Consider the following 15868-nt stretch of genomic DNA (forward strand, 5'->3'; position numbering starts at 1 on the left):
ATTCATTGGCCCAATCCCTAGCAAATGTAATACAATCTGAAAAATGTAGCTTACAAGACCCTCGTTTGACCGAATCTTGAATATTGCTTGTCAGTCTGAGACTCTCCACCTCAGAAGAGGTGGCAGAGAAAATCCAGGGCAGAGCGGCGAGTCTCGTCTCAGGTTCATTTAGTCGGTTCCACAGCGTCGCTGAGACGAATTCAAGTGGCGCTGTGCATATCAGATATTTTTACTGTTTGAAGTCCGAGAGCATAGGTTCCAGTAGCAGTCAGGCATATTATTTCATCCTGCCGCATACATCTCACGAAATGACCATGACGTATAAGAGGATTACTAATTAAAAAATAATTATATTGAGAGATGTTCTTCCCACGTACGTTCGCAAATAAAGCAGAACAGAAATCTACATCTACATCTACATATATACTCCGCTAGCCACCAAGCGGAGTGCGTCGGAAGGCACAATCTACGCCAAAGTCATATTCCCCCCCCCTCCCCCCTCCCCCCTCCTCCACCTTATGTTCCAGTCGCGGATCGCGCGAGGGAAAAAACTACTGTCTGACCGCCTCAGTTCGAGCTCTAATTTCCTTTATCTTTGAATGGTGATCATTGCGCGATTTGAAATTCGGTAGTAATAATATATGCTCTACATCCTTGGCGAAGATCGGATTTCAGAATTTAGTGAGCAGCCCCTTCCGTTTAGCACGTCGTCTACCTGCAAGTGCGTCCCACTTCAAACTTTCTGTGAGATTTGTAACGCTCTCGCGATGGCTAGATGTACCAGTCACGAATCTTGCCGCTCTGCTTTGGACCTTCTCAATCTCTTGAATCAGACCCAACTGGTAAGGGTCCCATACAGACGAACAATAATGCTGGGCGAACTAACGTATTGTAAGCAATTTCCTTCGTTAAAGGACTGCATCGCTTCAGGATTCTACCAATAAACCGCTATCTAGAGTTCGCCTTGCCCGTTACTTGTACAATCTGATCATTCCATTTGAGATCATTTCGAATAGTCACACCCAGATACTTGACTGATGTTATCGCTTACAAAGACTGGATATTTATTTTGTACATTAATGGGGATTTTCGTCTTGTTATACGCAGTAGGTTACACTTACTAATATTGAGAGATAACTGCCAGTCATTACACCAAGCATTTATTTTCTGCAAATCCTCATTGATTCGTTCACAATTTTCGTGTGATACTACTTTCCTGTAGACTACAGCATCATCGGCAAACAGTTTAATGCCGCTGTCAATACCATCAACCAGATCGTTCATGTAAATCGTAAAAAGCCGTGGACCTATTACGTTACCCTGGGGCACACCTGAAGTTACGCCTGTTTCTGTTGAAGCCACCCCATTCAGGACGACATACTGCTCTCTGTCTCTTAGAAAACATTCTATCCAACCGCATATGTCATCGGATAGACCGTAAGCGCGCTCTTTCTGGAGCAAGCGACAGTGCGGAACTGAGTCGAACACCTTTCGAAAGTCGAGAAATATGGCATCAACCTGGGAGTCGGTATCTAGAGCCTGTTGTATATTATGCACAAAGACGGCCAGCTGTATCTCTCATGACCGCTGTTTTCTAAAACCGTGCTGGTTTCTGCAGATGAGCTTCTCAGGTCTGAACACAAAATATGTTCCATGATTCTACAACAAATCGATGTCAGTGAAATTGGTCGGCAATTATGTGCATCCGATTTTCTACTCTTTTTATATATTGCTATGACGTGGGCCTTCTTCCAGCCCCGAGGAACTTTCCGCTGTTCCAATGATCTCTGATAGATGATGGTTAAGAATGGTGCAATATTTGTAGAAAAGTCAACATATAATCTTGCGGGGATACCGTCTGGGCCAGATGCGTCCCTGGCGCCTAAGAATCGTAACTGTTTTACAATCCCAGATACACTAAACACTACGTCAGCCATCCTTGTCCATGAAATTGTAGTGACAACTGAAGTACTTCCCGCCACTCACTGTAAGGTTGCTTCGTGAGTGCAGATGTAAACTCAGACACTGACATTCAAAAGTGATTGTATCGAACCCATTGACAATAACTGAATGCTTAGAGACAGGCATCCTAAGTTGCCGCACAATGACAAAAGAGGTTTCGCTTTTTTTCTAAGCAAATGCACATCACGAAAAATGGTTCTGACCATAAATACTAAGAAAGTGAAATCAACTATACGTTTATTACTGGTATGAACCAATATGGACTCACTGCGAAAGAAATCTCACCCACAAGGTAAATTGTGCCCTGTTAAGAGATGTGCGTAGATCAAAGGCCTTGTTGTACTGGCATGAGATGTCTTGTTCTGCTAACAATGCAATTTTTTGACTTGTGCATCTCACCGCATAGTTACCTGTTATCTGCGCCACCTGTTTCAAATTGCCTCCGACGGTGGACTAATAACGCAATCTACGTATGCGCCCAAAAGGAGACCGTGCGGAGGTCACGTGATTCGAGCACACGAGTCTCGCTGAAGAAATATCGCCCAGCAGCAATGTTTGCGACGATAGTAAAATGCTGTCCTTGGACTGACCTCGCACGCGATGGAATGTCTTCGAAATTGGAAATTTATTGTAAGTTCCTATGGGACCAAACTGCTAAGGTCAGCGGTCCCTAGGCTTACACACTACTTAATCTAACTTAAACTAACTTACGCTAAGGACAACACACACACCCATGCCCGAGGGAATACTCGAACCTCCAACTGGGGCAGCCGCGCGAACCGTGGCAAGGCGCCCAGGACCGCACGGCTACCCCGCGCGGAGAATGTCTTCGACTGTCTCGTACTAGAGTAAAATTTCCTGGGCCAACAACGAATTATTGTTCACTTAGAAGACAAATTTGCAGCAGTGAATGAGCAGCTCGTCTGGACCAGAAGTGAGCTTGAATAAAGCGTCCAATTTTTCTAAAATTACAATCGTTACTTTGACCGTACATGTAATCACTTCTACCGATTTCCGTCCCATACGGATAAAACCTTCGCTGCCTCCAACGTTCATCTAGATTCTTAATACCTCTCTTTCGTCTGCCAAGTTCCCTTCTGAAGCGTTGAGGATAATTTTCGCGTTACTGGATGGACTGTGCAGGGCGGTTTGCAGTACATGTAGCACGTACTGCGGGCAGTCGCACTGTCAGGGGCCCCACAGCCCGACAGCCAGTTTTTCGGAGAATTACTAGCCGTTGAACATCCGACAGCACGAAAACTGAGGATGGCTACTAGCTGCCGACGGCCTGGCCGGAAAGGATTCTAGACCAGCGAACCGTGAGTGTACGCCAGCCAGCATATCCGTAAGACCGAAGCACACAATCACGGACAAGCAGCCACATCACAACTGCCGTTCAGCATCAACACTTGCTGCAGGAAAACGTACCTCCTGGGTATAAACTGCTGTTACGCTATTGCCTGCTAATTACCTGTTAGAGCAACACTTTCATATCGCCTCCTGTACAACCACCCTTTGAAAGGCATCTTGATCTTGACGAAGGTTATAATGTGACTACCAAAGTAGGGTGCTATATTAGCCGAGTCAAATGGTGGTTTTCCCGTAACAAGATCGTAGAAATGTTTCTGTCAGTGCTTCTACATATTTTCTGGAATGATGAATCCGAATTTTATATTTGATGCGTTGTAGGTTGAGGCCTTCATAACGAAAAATGGATAAAATATTCTCATTATTTTCAGTTTCTCGCTTATACCTCGAAAACTATGCTTTTATCAATGGTAGCCGCTCTATACAAGATTAATGTCGACATGCACTACTGAGGTTTGATTTTCTGACAAACGGTACTGTTGCTGGAGCGCACTGAAAAGAAGCAATTTTTTGGCCCTTCTGCGTAAACGTCAAATACACCCACTCCCATCCCCGCAACGTGAAAAATACACGTGTTATAAAAAACGACCTACACCACGTACAAGTACCTTACATTTCCTATAAGAGACGTCTATAATATTCAGTTTTCACACACGGAGGTGGGGGGAAGAAGCAAACAGAAAATTACGAAAAATGTGTTCCGCGACCTGCAGTCAAATGACCCTTCCACCCGTCTGACTCTCATCGGCCATATGGCGGTCGACAATCACGTTGGTATACCATCGCTGTCCGAGGTGTCTTCAGACACGTCTCCATTGATCATCGGCACTCAATTGGAAGTTGAACTTATCACTGAAGACAACTGTACTCCAGTCAACGGGATTTAGGCGCGAGTTTCAATGGCTTGTTTTCGTTCTTTCCAAACCCTACCTTGGTCAGCGAGGTTGCCGGATCTGTCCCCAATTGAGAACGTTTAGAGCTTTGTGGGTAGGAGCCTCCAATCAAATCAGGATTTTAACCATCTAACAGGCCAACTGAACAGAATTTGGGACGATATCTCTCAGGAGGTTATCCAATAAATCTGTCACTCAGTGCCAAGCTGAATAACTGCTTGCATAAGCGCCTGAGACGGACCAGCGTATTATTGACTAGCTAAGTTTGTGAAGCACTTTCTCTCGAATAAAGCCTCCAATTTTTCTAAAATTACAATAGTTTGTTTGACCGATTTCCGTCCCATATGGATAAAGCCTTCGCGGTGCGTTTTCGTTTTCTTATTTCATGTTAGAGTGAATGTTTGTAAGCAAGAAATGCCCACCCGGTTGGCCTTGTGGTCTAACGCACGGCTTTCCGGGCGGGAAGGAGCGCCGGTCCCCGGCACGAATCCGCCCGGCGGATTTGAGCCGGCCAGTCTGTGGATGGTTTTTAGGCGGTTTTCCATCTGCCTCGGTAAATGCGGGCTGGTTCCCCTTATTCCCCCTAGCTACACAATGTCGGTGATTGCTGTGCAAACAAGTTCTCCACGTACACTGCCACTCGTCTGGTATGAGACGTTACCTGGGGGGTTCCACCGGGGGCCGAACCGCACAGTATCCCTGGGTACGGTGTGGGGCGCCAGGGGGTGAAGTGGGGCTTCCGGGGTGGCCGAGCGGTTCTAGGCGCTACAGTCTGGAACCGCACGACCGCTACGGCCGCAGGTTAGAATCCTGCCTCGGGCATGGATGTGTGTGATGTCCTTAGGTTAGTTAGGTTTAAGTAGTTCTAAGTGACCTCAGAGTGACCTCGGAAGTTAAGTCCCATAGTGCTCAGAGCCATTTGAACCATTTTAGGGGGTGAAGTGGACTGCGGTAGTCGCAGTTGGGTTGCGGACCATTGCGGCTGCGGCGGGGACGGAGCCTCACCGTCGTTTCTAGGTCCCCAGTTAACATAACATATGCAATAAATGCTCAGATTGTGAAATAAGATCGGTTTTGTAAAGTGGATCTGTAGTCCGCATTGCAGGTGCCATGTGCAGCGCCCTAATACTCACCACTGAGCTGGCAGTGGTCTCTGTGTTTAACATCACGTTCTTTAACCAGTTCTCGGCAGATTTGACAGACCTTTGCTGAGAAAAACGCTAATTCTTCTTCATGACTAATGTCCTCCTTAGTTTGCAATAAAAACTCATTTGAGTTTCAACAATTACGTACAGCTGTTAAGTGGAGCATTTCGTGCAGTCACTGCCTTTACACAATTTAAAAACTGGATACCCCTCTACACAGCCACCACGTATGTAATAGGCTATACCGAACGGTGTATGCAAATGTACTTGATTGGAATATGACCCAGAGTTACTACTAGGAGTGCAACTAGCAAATGGTTCGAACACGGCTCTGAGCACTATGGGACTTAACATCTGTGGTCATCAGTCCCCTAGAACTGAGGACTACTTAAACCTAACTAACCCAAGGACACCACACACATCCACGCCCGAGGCAGGATTCGAACCTGCGACCGCAGCAGGCTCGCGGCTCCGGACTGAGCGCCCAGAACCGCTAGACCACCGCGGCCGGCGGTTCGAACACGCGTTTCACATCATCATAAATTATAAACAGCATCTTTAGCTTGTTAGTAAACTTGGTAAGTTTCACTAATTCATTCTTGCCACTTGGCATGATACTAGTACCTGGCTTAAATTGTGCACAGTCAAGTAAATATGCATCTCACGTTTCTTTAGATTCAAAATAACACAGACCATGCTCATGTACCGTGGTGGGCCTAGTATGAGCATTAACGCTAAGTGCTAACCTGCAACACATGTGCAATAGAAATACTTTCTCGTCTTCCTTGTCTTCCACCACCACCCACTCATAATCAGAGCAGTAGTTACGAGACATGTATGAGAAGACATAGTACGTCATCCGACACTTTTTGGACTTAGCTCTCATAATTTCAGCGGTAAACCTCTCTTGTAACGCCTGCCATCGGAGTTTGTTCTGCATCTTCGTAACGCTCTCGCGCTTGCCGAACAATCCCGTGAAGATACGTGCCGTTCTTTGGTCGATCTTCTGTCTCTCTCTCTCTCTCTTTCTGTCTCTTTTTTATGAATTCTTTGCGGTAAGTGCCCCACACTGATACACAATACTCAAGAATCGGTCGAACATGTGTTTTGCGAGCTATTTCTTCCTTGGACGGATTACATTTCTTTAGGAGTTTACCAATGGCTCTCTGACTGGCATCAGCTTTTCCAATTATTAACATTATGTGACCATTCCACTTCAGATTGGTCCGAACGGTGACATTTACAGGGGCTGGATAAAAATATGAAAACACCGCGAGAAATGCTCGCTGTAGGTTCCCGTGGTATAATTGTCCACGAACGGCACCTCTGGAGTGTTATCAAAACAAGTGTTAGTTGTGATCAGAGCAGTCTTCTGTTTAGTTGTGAGCGCTTTATATGGGAGCTAAGGATATTCGAACCTGCACAAGTTGTTAGTGGTAGTATGGAGGGTGCTTCTGTAACCAAGGAAGCCGAAGTGTGTGGTGCCTCAAGAGGCGCCGGTTAGCAGGTTTATACCCGTATAGCGAAAGTGATAAACATCGTTCGCTGTGTCCCAACGGGGACGAAAGTGTGTGTTCAGTGATCGTAGCAAACGGTTACTGAAGAGGACTACAGCTGCAAAAGTCGCTGCGGAAGTGAATGTCGCTGCGCGAACACTGTCAGCACCAAAAGAACACGAAGTGGACTTCAGGTGTAGGGGAAGTGCAGGGCGACTTGGAATTCCGAAGGCACTCGTCAGTGGTGGAGATGCCCGGAGAAAGGAAACGTGGGCTTAAGCTATAAAAAACAGAATGGGGCAACGGAAGAAAGTCGTTTGCTCGGATGAGTTCCCATTTATAGGTGAGCTAACATCCCAAGAGTGATACATGGCGAGAACTCTTTGATGATTTGGGCGGCCGTATCGTACTGAGGCTCTTGGTTACTCTGTAAGGTCGCATTACTGCCAACTATTAACTGATCGTCTTGACTGATCAGGTCTTGACTTACTTGACTTAATTCCTTTGGCCCCTATGGGGGCATAGGGCATCCAGGAGAACTCGCCATCCGTCTCTGTCTTTGGCCATTTGCCTCAATTCTGCCCAGGTCTTCCCAACTCTTTTTGCTTCCCTTCCACTGTCCTCTTCCATGTGCCCCTTCCTCTCTTCCTTCTTCCCTGGGGATTCCATTCCAATGCTTTTTTTCTCGATGGTTCAAATGGTTCAAATGGCTCTGAGCACTATGCGACTTAACTTCTGAGGTCATCAGTCGCCTAGAACTTAGAACTAATTAAACCTAACTAACCTAAGGACATCACACAAATCCATGCCCGAGGCAGGATTCGAACCTGCAACCGTAGCGACCGCTCAGTTCCAGACTGTAGCGCTTAGAACTGCACGGCCACTCCGGCCGGCTTTCTCGATGGCTCCATCTGGTTTTCTCAAGGTGTGCCCCAACCAACACCACTTTCTCTCTCGTATCTTGTCTTCTATAGGTATCTGGTTTGTTATTCGCCATAGCTCCTCATTACATATTTTTTCTGGCCACCAGATATTCATGATGCATCGAAGACATCTATTTATGAAGCTTTGTAACTGGGATGTTACAAAGCTTTATAACTGGGATGTGATCAGGTCTACCCCATAGCATAATGCTTCTTCCGAAACGGCGATGCTGTTAGCTCATTCATTTCCGTGTCCGGTCAGCATTTCCAAAAAATAGCAGCTGCGATAGCTTTGCTATTTCCTTCATAAACAGCTCATATTGTGCACGGGTTGTCCAGGATCTACTTCAGCCCCGTAGTCGCAAGAGGTGTCTGCGCTCGCTGGAAGGATTCCCCATTTCTTCAGGTTGGTCTTGCATCGGGGGACGTCCGAGGGACGTCCATACAGGGTATTGTAGGTTTGCGCCTGGAATTAGTTCTTCTTTTGGTGAGACGTCTACGGGCAGTGAGCTCTTCCATGTTGCAAGACGAATTGCCTCTGTTGCTCCCTCTAGCGGTGTAGTCCTAGCAAGGACACTCCTGCGGGATTTGAGGCTGGATCTTGTTGCCTGATGACCATACAGGTGATGTCGACTGTCATTCTCCTGTTTTCTATTATTGTCTGTAGCAGTGGCCCTCCTGCACTTGTGTTGGCTTCAAGCATCCCGAGATGATCGTTGCAGTATCGTTGACCGCAATATCGACTTGCTTTGCATGAGATGAAGCATTCCACAGGAGCAGCATATTCAGCGGCCGATACACAAAGCGCAAGTGCAGAAGTCCTTAGGAGGTACGGGTTGGCTCCCCAGCTGCTGCCAATCAGCTTCTTAAGTATCCCATTGCTAGCAGTGACTTTCTGTTTCACGTTTAAACATTGCTGCCTGTACGTTAGAGCCCTGTCCAGTGTGATACGTTAGTAGACTGGTGTTGGGCAATGTTTCAGTTGCTCTCCTCGCCATGTGATGTCCAGCTTTTGTTGCGCTTCCCTGTTTCGTAAGTGGAAGGCGCTCGCTTGAGTTTTACTGGGGTCGGGCTTCAGGTGGTTGGCATCATAGTACTTGGAGAGTTCATCCATTGCTAGAGACAGTTTTCCCTCTACGTCTTTAAAGGTTGGCCATGGAACAGCTACTGCTATGTCATCGGCATAGATGAAGAGCCTAGTACTTGCTGGTATTGGCTGATCATTTGTGTAGATGTTGTACAGCGCTGGAGCAAGCACACTGGCTTGGGGGAGACTGTTCCTCGACGTGAGCCATCTACTTCCCTTACCCTGTTATAAAACTTGGAATCTTCTGTTCTGAAGGAAGGTGCTAACAAGGGATGTTAGTTGGTAGTCCTTAGTAAGGTCATACCGATTCACAGTTTCGTATGCAGCTGTTTGATCAATGCTGTGTTGCAAGATCTAATCGTCCAGGGCTGGTTTTGTGAGCAACTGGAGAAACTGACGCATCTACGCTAGCCAGCACAGTCACCACATTTCAGTATCACTGAGACTAGGTTGTCCACTTTGGAAAGAACTGTGAGTAATCGCTATCTATCCTCTATCATCGTGACCCAAACGGGTCCTATCTTGCAGAAAGATTGGTATAAGATTTCCTCGAAAACCATACGCGACCCGTATGTATCCATTCCGACACGACTGGCGGCTGTTTCGAATGTCAACCGGTTTCCTGCACCGTATTAGTCATGGTTATGTCTCATGTTTGTGGTCTTTCCACATTTTTGCCCATTCCCTGAATGTGCCATATTATTGTTATTGTTTCAAATAGTCTGTAACCAACGGCATAGTCGAACATTAATGGTGTGTATGCACATTTCGTTTCGATTTTACCTTTTTTCCTCCTGGACAAGGTAGGTAATGGACTCGTATTCGGGAGGGTGGTGGTTCACATCCTCATCTGGTCATCTAGATTTCGTTTTTGTATTATTTCCCTAAATCACTGAAGGCGAATGCCGGAATGCTTCCTTCTGAAACGGTGCAGCCGATGCTTTCACCATCCTTCGTCAGTCGCAGACCGAGCGAGGTGGCGCAGTGGTTAGCACACTGGACTCGCATTCGGGAGGACGACGGTTCAATCCCGTCTTCGGCCATCCTGATTTAGGTTTTCCGTGATTTCCCTAAATCGCTTCAGGCAAATTCCGGGATGGTTCCTTTGAAAGGGCACGGCCGATTTCCTTCCCCATCCTTCCCTCACCCGAGCTTGCGCTCCGTCTCTAATGACCTCGTTGTCGACGGGACGTTAAACACTAATCTCCTCCTCCTCCTCAGTCGCAGGCTGTCCTCCGTCTCTATTGACCTTGTCGTCGAAGGAATGTTAAACCGTAATTTTCTTTCCTTTCCTGTTCTTATTTTCTCTTCTACCGCTGTAATCATACGTCGATGTATTTTTAAAGTTTCTAAGTCGTCCCTGCACGACGAGACGCTTGCATCTGTATTGCACAGTTTCCTCAAGACGGCATAACAGGATCGGAATGTCCTTCAAACAGCTGCCTCGGCAATATACTATGCAAAATACAGCACTCCAGGTGGCTACCACTCATGAATACAAAACAACAATTGTTGTTAGCCCAGCAGGGAAAATCCGTTCTCTCAACTGTCTACCTGGCGTGGATCCAACTTGCCAATAAAAAAAAATCTAGAGGCGTCTGCTTGTATTCGCTCTGACGTCAAATGGCGACGTTCGTGTGCAGTAGCAGGGCATGTTAGTGACGGTTCTTCCACACAGATGAGGTGTGTCGTAGCCATTGGGCCAAGGCTAATCGTATACGGTGGCCTCGATCTGAATCGAATGAACCCATCCGATCTGTAGGTCGCCGCCCTACGATTGAGATGTGTTTAATGAACTAGTGCAAGGGTAACGGATGGAGAGGGTATGGCCCTAATAAGTGAATCGACGATCCGGTTCTTTTTGAATTTCATAGTGCTAAGTGGGATCAAGGGATTCACCTGAAGTGAAAGAGCGGTCACTGCGATTATAATTTACTACAAAGTATTCTACAAGGAAAACAGCGCATTACAAACGATGTGATAATTAGTTCGCTCACACACTGGAGATGAGTATATCATAACTTGAACTCTGTACAATAACAAAGTTGCCAGAAACTGAGCGGCAAAGACCGCGGGAAGGACGAGAACATTGTCTCGTACCCAGCACGTGAAAGTACTCACTTAAATTAAGTGCATGATTACTTCGAACACGAAGATTGCATTATTCAGGTGGTGTAAGGAAAGTATATGCAGGAACCCAAATCACTTAGTCGTGGTTAGGCCATCGTCTGCCGGGAAGTGTTCTAAAGCAAGATCCCCAGTGGTCAAATTTAAACACTTCTGTTCCAGCCGCGTTAGCATTGCACCTCCCTTTGCTGCCAGAACTCACCAACTTTATAAGGCGAGAAGACGAGCTGTGACCTTCGCAGCCGCAGACGGCATGTGCCACTTTATATCTGCCACGGCCCGCATGGATGATCAACCCCAACTTGTGGTCCGGCATTCGGGCCAATGTGGTTATCACGACTCTAGTCCGTTGTACGTTGGTTGGGCAAAACGTAAATTGCACCCCGTAGTACGTCAGTCGCGGCTTGTGACGTGTCCCACTACACACAGCACAGGACAGGCTCGTGATAATTATCTCTTTGTATCACACTTAGTTACCCGTTATTCTTGGTCACGTTGACACTTCAAAATATATGTTCTTAAATATTAGGAACGAATCCCCACAAAACGTTTTCAAAACGTTAATCTCGTAATGAGAAGGGTGAGTGATATGTTGATATTCTGCTATCGACAATGCTACATCTACATCTACATGACTACTGTGCAATTCACATTTAAGTGCTTGGCAGAGGGTTCATCGAACCACAATCATACTATCTCCCTACCATTCCACTCCCGAACAGCGCGCGGGAAAAACGAACACCTAAACCTTTCTGTTCGAGCTCTGATTTCTCTTGTTTTATTTTTATGATCATTCCTACCTATGTAGGTTGGGCTCAACAAAATATTTTCGCATTCGGAAGAGAAAGTTGGTGACTGAAATTTCGTAAATAGATCTCGCCGCGACGAAAAACGTCTTTGCTTTAATGACTTCCATCCCAACTCGCGTATCATATCTGTTGTGGCTTGGCAAGACAGCCAAGCCACTACGAGGAAGCCGAAAGGCACGCGTTTAAGCTCACGCAGGCTGGCGTGAGGTCTGGAGCATTTAAGGAAGTTAGACTTTAGCAAAAAAGGGCGTAGCTGTTGGAATACTTAACTTTAATCCATAATTGTTGAACATCGGTCTCACGGTACATGCATCACAAGATAAATAGCAAATGATATAGGCGCCTTGCTAGGTCGTAGCAAATGACGTAGCTGAAGGCTATACTAACTATCGTCTCGGCAAATGAGAGCGTAATTTGTCAGTGAACCATCGCTAGCAAAGTCGGCTGTACAACTGGGGCGAGTGCTAGGAAGTGTCTCTAGACCTGCCGTGTGGCGGCGCTCGGTCTGCAATCACTGACAGTGGCGACACGCGGGTCCGACGTATACTAACGGACCGCGGCCGATTTAAAGGCTACCACCTAGCAAGTGTGGTGTCTGGCGGTGACAGCACAATATCTGCCACACTCTCTCCCCTATTACGTGATAATACAAAACGAGCTGCCGTTTTTTGCACCCTTTCGATCTCCTCCGTCAATCCCACCTGGTAAGGATCCCACACCGCGCAGCAATATTCCAACAGAGGACGAACGAGTGTAGTGTAAACTGTCTCTTTAGTGGACTTGTTGCATCTTCTAAGTGTCCTGCCAATGAAACGCAACCTTTGGCTCGCCTTCCCCACAATATTATCTATGTGGTCTTTCCAACTGAAGTTGTTCGTAATTTTAACACCCAGGTACTTAATTGAATTGACAGCCTTGAGAATTGTACTATTTATCGAGTAATCGAATTCCAACGGAATTCTTTTGGAACTCATGTGGATCACCTCACACTTTTCGTTATTTAGCGTCAACTGCCACCTGCCACACCATACAGCAGTCTTTTCTAAATCGCTTTGCAACTGATACTGGTCTTCGGATGACCTTACTAGACGGTAAAAATTACAGCAACATCTGCGAACAACCTAAGAGAACTGCTCAGATTGTCACCCAGGTCATTTATATAGATCATGAACAGCAGAGGTCCCAGGACGCTTCCCTGGGGAACACCTGATATCACTTCAGTTTTACCCGATGATTTGCCGTCTATTACTACGAACTGCGACCTTCCTGACAGGAAATCACGAATCCAGTCGCACAAATGAGACGATACCCCATATGCCCGCAGCTTGATTAGAAGTCGCTTGTGAGGAACGGTGTCAAAAGCTTTCCGGAAATCTAGACATACGGAATCAACTTGAGATCCTCTGTCGATAGCGGCCATTACTTCGTGCGAATAAAGAGCTAGCTGCGTTGCACAAGAACGATGTTTTATGAAACCATGCTGATTCCGTATCAATAGATCGTTCCCTTCGAGGTGATTCATAATGTTTGAATACACTATATGCTCCAAAACCCTACTGCAAACCGACGTCAATGATATAGGTCTGTACTTCGATGGATTACTCCTACTACCCTTCTTAAACACTGGTGCGACCTGCGCAATTTTCCAACCTGCTAGTAGTGACGTGCTACGTCATGCACGACAAAAGTGCAGGCGATTAATTTTTGGGGATGATACCGTTGACAAAGACAGATACCGGAACCGTGGCTTTGGAAAGCAATACGAAATAGTCAAAAAATCTGGAACTGTACAATGACTCGCAGCATAAAGGAGGCATCTTAACGTCAGGTACGACTAATTAAAAGAGAACTGGGTATCTTTAATGTAATATTTCATAACATGTCCTGGGAGAATATTGTAACCGAGACTAGGCATTACGCAGAACAGATACGAAGAATCGACAACATTTTGTTTCCTGTAGATTGTAATGAAATTAAACGAGATATTTGCATTGCCCTTGATAATGGCGCAGATGATAAAAAAAAGAACGAAAATTCAACTGAACTGGTCGAAGAGGGCTGTTATAGAAACGCCCATATTTAGAAACACATTGCCGCTAAAAGAGATATCTGCAAGTTAAACTATGTTTGCAATTTGCCGATAATTACCTGGTTGCCAATACAGACAAATCAGCAAATTGAAACCCATGAGCAAGTATCTGAAACAAATTTAAAAAGGTGTATGCACTGAATCATAACATCGCCATTATTTTGGGACCAGCTATGATGGAGTTACTATCGATGAATCGCTCATGAAATTCTATGGGCTCATATCTTACAAACAATTCAATTCTTCCAGAAGGGCACGCTTCGGTATTAAATTTTACAAATTATGTTAATCAGATTCAGGCTAAATACATGCGGGCCATGAGAAGGTAAATTGTGTTGATAAAGGTTCCGAAAGTATTCTCAAAGATCTATCACAGTCGCTGATACACAGAGAAGACAGTTTATACCTTGATAATTGGTACTCTTCACGAAAATTATTTAGGAAACTCTCAGACAATTATAAAACGAACGTCATTGCCACAGTGCTTACGAAGCGAAAGAATATGTCAAAAGATCTATGTAAAACAAAATCAAAAAGGGGAGAACACAGAATGAGGAGCTGCAATCGAATACTCGCAGTAAAATGGAAAGATAAGGAGATGTTCATATTATGGCGACAAAGCACGAAAGAGTAGAAATGATTACACAGGTATCCAGTCGTACATCGAGACCAAGTTGTGCTATCGTGGACAACAACGGAATGATTGGAATTGATCGGCAATGTCAAAAACTTCATACTTCCCAATCATAAGAAAATATGTCAAACGATATTGAAAACTTTTCTTTTATCTGTTCGACATTTGTCTTTAAAATTCGTACATTTTGTACAACAAAAAAGGGGAAAAACGAAGTTACGTTGATTATAGAATTGAAATAGCCGAATCTTTACTGAAGAATATATCAAAACCAGATTATATTAGGCCTATTTTCCTAAGCATATTGACGCAACAGCATCAAAATCAAGGAGATTAAAACTGTGTAAAGTTTGCACGAATGATAAAACATTAGTGAAATAACATGGTAAAGCAAGAGATGCAAAGTTCCATTACATGTGCCCGTATGTTTCGAACGATATCACACCCTTGAAGGTCACTGATTTGTGTTGTTGCTTTTTGTGAGAACGCTGATTATACGAATTGTGAATTTATTCGAGACTGATAAACGTTATTGATTTATATTATATTGTATTAATTGATAATAAATCTTATTGACATTTCTAACATAATTATTACATGAGGTTCTAATTACTTATCAAATATTTCACAAAGTTAAAGTAGTTGGATCTTTCTGACTCATCATCGCCGAGTCCAGACTGCTAACAACAGAAACTTGAAATTGATCATCTTACACTATAGGAAGGGTTTTTCGAAATTCCACCCCTAAGGGGATGAAATATGGGATGAAGTGTTTTTTGAAAAATTGTGGCAATTAAGGCAAATTTGAAGCGAGGCCTAAGAAAGTTGGTGTTTGATTTCTCGGTCAGATATAAAAAAAATCAATGTTTCGCCATTTTTGGAAATTCAACGATTAGTGGGCTAAATAGCGGGTGACAATATTTTGGAATTAAATCATTATTAACGAACTATTAAAGCATTTTTACAGATACGTTTATGAAAAATTTGTATTTGTCTTGTAAGTAGGCTGTTTAGGTTTTCTTATTGGTAACGCCACGTAGCGCTCTGTATGAAAATCACTGGCTGTGCTGTGTGCAGTCTGTGGCTAGTTTGCATTGTTGTCTGCCATTGTAGTGTTGGGCAGCGGCAGCTGGATGTGAACAGCGCGTAGCGTTGCGCAGTTGGAGGTGAGCCGCCAGCAGTGGTGGATGTGGGGAGAGAGATGGCGGAATTTTGAAATTTGCAATACTGGATGGCGTGAACTGCTGTATATATTACGATTATTAAGGTAAATATATTGTTTGTTCTCTATTAAAATCTTTCATTTGCTAACTATGCCTATCAGTAGTTAGTGCC

The sequence above is a fragment of the Schistocerca cancellata genome, chromosome 9 (genome assembly GCF_023864275.1).
Source record: "Schistocerca cancellata isolate TAMUIC-IGC-003103 chromosome 9, iqSchCanc2.1, whole genome shotgun sequence".
Classification (NCBI taxonomy): domain Eukaryota; kingdom Metazoa; phylum Arthropoda; class Insecta; order Orthoptera; family Acrididae; genus Schistocerca; species Schistocerca cancellata.